Here is an 8060-nt window from a genome sequence, read left to right on the forward strand (position 1 = left end):
AGTGTACAGAATACAAACAACGATTCCTCTTTCAAGCAGCTACTGTCTTTTCTGTCTCTAGCCAGAGCCCTGCTTTCTATGAAGCTCTGACAGGACAGCTCAGCCAACAACACAGAATGTCCAACACAAAGGAGCATTCCTGCTCACACTTCAGTAATCCAAACTGACCTCGATTTGAGCTCCTTCAGTTTGCCTCTTTAATTTCAGAAATGAAACAAGAAAGAGATCACTCTTGGCTTGAAGTCCCATTCCTTGGGAGCGTCTGATTTAAAGTCCCAGCTGGCTGGAACATAGGAAGCTGCCTTCAGACCTTTGGTCCATCTAGCTCAGTATTGTCTACACAGACTGGCAGCAGCTGCTCCAAGATTGCAGGCAGGGATCTCTCTCAGCCCTATCTTGGAGATGCTGCCAGGGAGGGAACTTGGAACCTTCTACATGCAAGCAGGCAGGTGTTCTTCCCAGAGCAGCTCTATCCTCTAAGGGGAGTATCTTACAGTGCTCATGCATGTAGTCTCCCATCCATAAGCAACCAGGGCAGACTCTGCTTAGCAAAAGGGACAAGTCATGCTTGTTACCACAAGTAAGTGGTCTTACTTAGTGATGAAATCCATGATCTGGAAAGGGTTGTCACCTTTGGAATTCAAAAAGACTAAGACTCCTGGGCAGGGCCAATCAGGTTGAGCTGGAGAAGAACCTGGCTGCTCAGAACTGGAATAAGAACAGAAGCTGGTTGGTCAGGAGCAGAAACCAGAAAAAAACCTGATGCATTCTCTCTGTTCCTTCCTTTGTATTTTTATCTCACTCGGTCCCAGAGGTTCTGAGTAGGTGACAATGCATGTTGTAGACAGCAGCAGAAAAGCAAAATAAAAAGAGGAAAATGGTCAAACCCTTCAAGACACACAGGTAGCTTGTGGGTAGGCTCCGTATCCATGTATCCTACAGAAAACCACAACCATGATACATTATGGCATCATTGCTATTCTCACTGCACCAGGAGTCCAGTTGTTGAGCTAACAAAATCCAAACTCCTCATTGCCTGAGCCTTGATGAGGACTTTCAGATGCTCACTAGCTGCCACTCAAACACCTGTCCCCTCTTCCCCGAGTGCCCCCTGGCACCACATTTGCAGCCCAGCTTTCCTTGATTAAACTGAACTGACAAGGCAAGCTGGAAAGAGCAGGTGTCTCACACCCCCACACACCAGTCACCACTCCCAAGAAGTGCTCAAGGGAGTGCCTAGAGAGATCTAGAGCTACTCACAGGCCCTGGTCTCTGCAGCAGTGCCTACCCAGGCGTCAGATGAGGGCATGTGCATCAGCTATGCCTAACCCTGGCATGGAGGGGACAGAGCACAGGGGAAAAAGGCATTGCATGCTTTGCCTGAAGCCCTCAAGCTTCTTCATAAAGGCTGTAGGGTAGTCTGTATTTCCAGTAGATTCAAAATACTGCCACCCCCACCCCCTTAGTGAGAGAACCTCCCTAGGCTTTGGATGGGAAATCCTAGAGAAAACTCTCTTTTAATTTTGCTGTTGGATAAGTAGAAAAACCTTCCATGTGTAGGCCTCCACATGGTGAGAAAACCGATAGCTGCTGAGCTCTTGAGGATGCTTTTGCACCAGAAAAAGCACCTTTTCTGCCCCCCACTTCCTGAGTTAAAAACCAAGTCTGAGAGGCTTGTAAAAAGAAAAGAACAAAAAAAAGTGTTATTCAATTACTACAGACAGCTTCCTCCTGCGGCTTTTAGCTTTCAGATACACTCAAAAATACTTAGTAGGTTACAAAAATAGGTTGTCTTAGTCCTCAGTTTTAGGTTGCATTTAGGCATGTTTAAATGTTTATAGAGTCTTCTGCAACGCCCTAGGTGGGCTAAGCATAGGCTAGTGTTTCTTATGTTAATTACATTGCTGGCAAATAATAATAGAACAGTATCAGGGATATACAAAGCACACACACAAAGAAATACAAATTCCTAATGCACAAACTGTTCCCTATGCTGGATTCCTTTTTCCTTGAAAACTCACCAAAACTCCTAATGAGAAATCAGGCTTCCTTCAGATCTCTCAGCCTGAGAAATTATCCTGCAGCCTCCAGCCATGAGGCATCCGACTACATACTAGTCCACACTCTCCGCACAGACTTCCTTTCTTGTTCCCAAAAGTTCCAGCAACAGCTCTCTAGGTCCCACTCCCTGGTGGACTGATTGGGCATTCTCTGTAGGTCACCAGCCTGTCAGTCAAGATAAGGGTTCACTTCCAGTTAACTCTTTAGAGGGAGGGGAGGCTGGTCACTACAGCCAGTAAATCCAAAAGTTAAGCAACCTACAATAGGTGTGTGAAAGCTGATCCAATTGCATGAGGCAAACAGGTGGCATCTAAGGAGCTGATTGGTTGTAGCTCTTTGGGATTGCATGGCAGGAAGTTGTGGGGATGGAGACAGTGTTCCCTCTAAGGTGTGCACATGTGTATGCGCTTGGTCAGTTAGTTTTAGATACCTCTCAGGATGAATCAGGAAGGCCCCATTCTGAAGGCATGTCTACACACATTGCCTTGACACTGCCACCTAGAACAATTAAAAAAAAATTAGAGGGAACACTGGATGGGGATGGATCATGGAAAAGCACTGGGGGGTGGGAGAGAGTCGGAAAAGCCTTGTGCTTAGCCACAGCTACAGAATAGGTAGGGGTGGGTGGGGAGGAACTCCCTGACTCTGCCCCCTCCAGGGACCACTGGATAGCAGGGGGCTGTTGGGCATCAGTGTTTTGCCTGTGTGACATTCTCTCAGGCACTCTTCAGGCCAATTAACTCTTTATATTGCATAGCCTCCTGGGCACTTTCCAGATTACATGTTACAACAGTGTCACTACATGTCCATCAAGTGTGCTTCCATACTGCCTGTGTTTTGACATCGCAGTCCCTGCGCTGTCAGCAAGGTGCTGTTCACATTTCTGATGCCTTCTTTTGGGTTTTATCTTTGCGTTACAGTGCTACAATGCTGCAAAAAAACCCCTGTATTTTCCCATTGTAGAAGGTTTGTGCAAGCTCCCCCTGCTGGTGGCTTTGCGCAACACCCTTTATTTACAGTTTCAATATGATCCTGCCAAGCCGAAGTAAACTACCACTGTTGCAGCATGTAATCTGGAAAGCACCCTGCTGCATGCTTAACGTCATTGGAACATCGGAAGCTGCTGTATACCAAGTCAGACCATTGGTCCATCTAGCTCAGGACTATACAGACTCACAGCAGCTTCTCTAAGGTTGCAGGCAGGAGTCTCTCTCAACCCTATCTTGGAGATGCCAGGAAGGGAATTTGGAACCTTCTGCATGCAAGCAGGCAGGTACTCTTCCCAGAGCAGCCCCATCCCCTAAGGAGAATATCTTACAGTGCTCACATGTAGTCTTCCATTCATATGCAAACCAGAGAAGACCCTGCTTAGCAAATGGGACAATTTATGCTTGCTAACACTGAACACGCCACCTAATGGCACAGCAGGGAAATGACTTGACTAGCAAGCCAGAAGTTGCCAGTTCAAAACACCTATACCGGGCAGCAGCGATCTAGGAAGATGCTGAAAGGCATCATCTCATACTGTGTGGGAAATGGCAATGGTAAACCCCTCCTGTATTTTACCAAAGACAACCACAGGGCTCTGTGGTCTCCAGGAGTCGACACCGACTTAACAGCACACTTTACCTTTACCTTACCACAAGACCAGCTCTCCTTGATCACCTCTCTCGCTCTCTTTGGAAACTCCCCCAGAAGCCCAGCACGCTTTATTGGATCTGCAAAACAAAGCACTGTTTGTGCATTTGTTTGGGACTCTTTTTTGTCTTTTCCTTGGAGATTTAAAAATCAAGGTGAATCTTGCTGTTTCCCCTAAAGGAAAGACAAGCATGAGAGCAAACAAAGTGTGAGTAAAATTAAAAGAACTTTAGGGATTCCTCAAAGAAAAAGAAAACTCTTTGCAGAGGGGCAAAGGGGATCAAGAGAGGCAAAAATAGATCAGGAGCTGGCCAGGTCCTCCAGCAGGAGTCTGCAGCAGCACAAAGAGTTAACTGGCTTGGAGGCAATAAAAGCCCCCTTGGAGCAACCACACAGGAAGAAGAGATTCCACATTGTTAACAATTCCCACAGACTTCACAGAATTAAATGTTCAATTACTATTAGTACTCACTTGATTCTTTCCTTCAAGGAGAAGGATCAGTCATAGAATGCTAAAAATCAGAGTAGCTGCTGTGATGGAAGTTGGGCTGCATGGAAAAGAAATAACATGAGGCCTGTGTTTCACAGAGGGTGGGAAGACTACTAAGGAGAGCCAACTGAGGAAGGCAAGGCAAGGAGACGGTCAGAACCTATGGAGATTTCCTTTCTGCCCTCAGTATTTAAGAGCTGAATGTGCTGAACTGTGTCAGACTAGGGTTGCCAAATCCTCTAGAACCGGCCTTGAGGAACAGCTTATCCTAGACTGCCAACTGTCAAGAGTTGGCAGCCTAGGTCAGGCTGCAGGCAATGGGCCAACTCTCTGGCCTACTGCCCTCACTACACCTCTGAACAAGAAAACATTACATGGTTTAACATGGTTTTAGGTTACTGTTGCTATACTTCTATGGTCAATGCCTATTTTGCATCTCTGTCCAGCATGCACCGAGAGCACTAGATACCCTTATAATTCCACCCCTTTTATCCTGATGATAATAATGTCATATTTGGGGGGGAGCAGGGCTGTCTTAAACCTGTTCAGGGCCCAGGACACAGTGGTGGCTGTTCAGTAAGGGAAGGAGGGGCTGCACCCCCCCGCCAACAAAAACGAACACACTAGGAAGAACTAAAATAATGGGTAAAAAATTGCATGTTGTGTTTATTTCAGAGAGCATGTTTTTAATATGTATTTTTCCTTCTTCCTGGGGGCAGTGCCGGGAGGAGCCCCCTAGGAATTAGATTGGATGGAGCAACTTGAGTAGCAGCTGTTCCAGCCACTAAGACCAAAAGGGGAAGTTGCAGGCAGGGGAGGAGGGACTGGGGAAAACTCCTTGCTCTAGAGGATTCCCTGGCTACTGGTGAGTCTGAAGTGTTACTAGTGTGTTTGTTTGATGGGAGGCGTGCTTTTCTGCCTTTTGTGTCTGCCTTTTGCCCTTCCTTTTCTGCTTTCTGCCTTTCTCCCTGTGGTTTGCCCTGGCTTTTCTGCTTCTGCCTTCTTCTCCCCCCCCCACTCCACCCCCCCCCCCACACACACCTTTTCCTCTTTCTGTTTTCCTCCAAGCTGGCAGGCTTGGGCAGGCTTTTAGAATTTGTACAGGAAAACCTCATTATTTGCAGGGGTTCTGTTTCCAGCTAGTGCCACGGATACCAAAACTGCAAATACTGAGTAAATGGGGCAATGGAATTGCAGGGTTAGGTTCCTAAGGGGCAGGGAGGTAGGATCAGTTGGAAACAGGCCAAACATTGCATCCGCTACCATTTTAAAAAAAGAAATTGGCCAGAAAATGCCCCCTCACACACAAAGGCACAGCAAAGTGCCCTACCATGCTCCGCAGGTCAACAACAGTCCCTCAGTGCCCCTCAAGGGCCGAAAATCAGTTGAAAATTGTGCGTTTCCCCCATTTTTTAAAAAACACAAATGAGCCATTAAATGGCTCCCAGAGTTAAAATGGTGGCCGGAAAAGACCTCTGAGGTCCTTTCTGGTCACCCCCGACACACGGATACATGGGTTTAACCCTATGCCGAGGTTGGGTGGCCATTACTCGACTGCAGATACTTGAAACCGAAGGTACTGAACCCGTGGTTAATGAGATTATCCTGTATTGTTTTTGTTGTACATCACCGAGAGGTTTTGGGCAGTATAGAAATATGTTGAATGAATAAATAAAATAAATAAATATCCAAGCCCGCTGGTGTGGAGGAAAGGGGAGGTAGGCTCTCTGGCCTTGGTAACCAGGTTCTCCCCTGCCCCCCACCCCCGCTCCAATGCCCACCAGCTGCTACTGCCAGGACAAGAATAGTTTTGCAGGATGCCCCCCCCCACCTCCTGTGATGAATTCAAATTGTTCTGAGCTTCTCAGAACCAGAAGGATCTCTGTTGCTAATCTGCAGTGTGGGGTCCTCCTGGGTGAATGATCCTGCAGCATGGAGAATCCAGAGGAAAGAGTTGTGGTATATGCAAGGACAAGATAGTGGAGTTGAATCAGGAATATTAACAGTTTCATGAGACAGATATTATGTACAGAGAGGCAAGTGCAGTCTGTTTTCAGTGCTCTTGCTGCTGGCTGTTTGTTAGTCCCACCTCTACTCCAGGACTGGAATACAAGTAACTAAAGCATCAGCAAAAGCTGGCCTGGATCAAGGAATAGGTTCACCAAAAACACTACACAGTCCCCCTTTCAAAGCTCTGGTGGAGAGAATAACCTCTGTGTACATGCGATAAGCCCAGAGGCAGTGATTGGGACCCTCCTTTTGACAAGGAGGTTGGAGTGAAGTCATATTAAACATCAGCATTGCTGATTCTATGCAGGCAGTGCCTAGAGAGCAGACTGCCTTCGGACCCATGCCTTTTTCAGAGGGAAAGCTCGAGGAGCAACTCCTAATTTAAATTCTTTTGGGGGAAAGAAAGACACTTTTTTTGGAGGGTATGAGTTATCACATTTTTGTGGAACCCCCCCTCAGTAGTATGAGTGGCGGCGGGACTCCTCAAATGCTTAGAAGGAATCTGCACCCCAGCTTTTGCCTGCAGTTTCTTGGAAGACAGGCTATATCATATACATATAGTAAAATAAAAATACAGAAAATCAATCAGCCTTTTTTCTTTCTTTCTTTTTGGGGTTTGAACTCGGGTATTTCATGAACAAGACTAGCTTCAGCAGTGGACTGCAACAGCACAGTTCCAAGGGCAAGGAAGTGCAAGGCTTTGGTTTTCAAAGGCAAGTGGCTCCTTAAAACTCTGCAGCACCAGCACCCCTTGCCTCAACCTCTGTGCCATCCTCACACAGAGAGGGAAAGACCTGGTTCAAACGTCAGAATCCCGCATGGTGTTGGACGTATCGGGATTTGCTAGTGATCGGTCAAAACGGGAGAGAGGCTGACTCATTTAGCCCACAGCCTTGGCAAGGAATATTTTTAGGAGCTCATTAAAAGAGAAAGGAGACTGAATAATAATAATAATAAAAAGATGCGGGCGAGAGAAAGGAAGGAAGCCAAAGCTTCACTATTATTTTTCATTCCAGTGACAGCTCTTAGCGGTGCCACTGGGCCTGTCAGGAGGAAAAATAGCATGTCTGAGACTAATACGGTCAAGGCCTTTTGTGTATGCACGTGTGTAAGTGTAGACGTGTATGCATACACACATACCCCTATGTGGGTGACACAGTGCATGTAAAGCAATCTGCTGGCGCTGACCACAAGAAATTTTGTGGTCAGAATAAGGTATACTCACGCAGAAAGCCTCTAACAGCTGGAACCTTTTTAAGCTTAGGGGGAAAAGATGACTCAGATGGACATGTACATCTTAAAACATAGAGAAGGATGATTCAGTCTCCTGCTCCCTCTTACTTACTCAAGTTTATATATATATGTACATACTTCAGGGACAATCTACCAAAGTGACAAGTACCAGGTACAAGCAGGGCCTGAGTTCTAAAATGAAAGGCACTGGAGCTCAAGACTGCTAGATGTCACACCCTTCCACCTAGAAACTCTTCTTCTCATTCCCAGTGGTGTGAGGCCAACCATCATTATTCAGGGGGCTGAGAATGAAATCTACTCCCCATGTCCTCAAGGCAATCTGTGCTTGATTATTATTCCATATGTTCATTCCTGTAATTCAGAATGGGTCCTGGAACAGAGCTCTGGCTTAAAAGAGTGTCACATAACGGGTGAATACATGAAGCCTTCTTCTTCTTCTTCTCTTTCTGTCTACCTATGTCAACATTTAGATAGTGAGCTCATCATTTTTGACCACACCTTTTGGAAAACACAATGCACACTGATGACACTATACACACGACAAGAAATGTCTATGACTGACATGTTGCACTGCGTAACACAGGTAGTTCTGAACCGCCCACACCGC

The sequence above is a fragment of the Hemicordylus capensis genome, chromosome 6 (genome assembly GCF_027244095.1).
Source record: "Hemicordylus capensis ecotype Gifberg chromosome 6, rHemCap1.1.pri, whole genome shotgun sequence".
NCBI lineage: Eukaryota > Metazoa > Chordata > Lepidosauria > Squamata > Cordylidae > Hemicordylus > Hemicordylus capensis.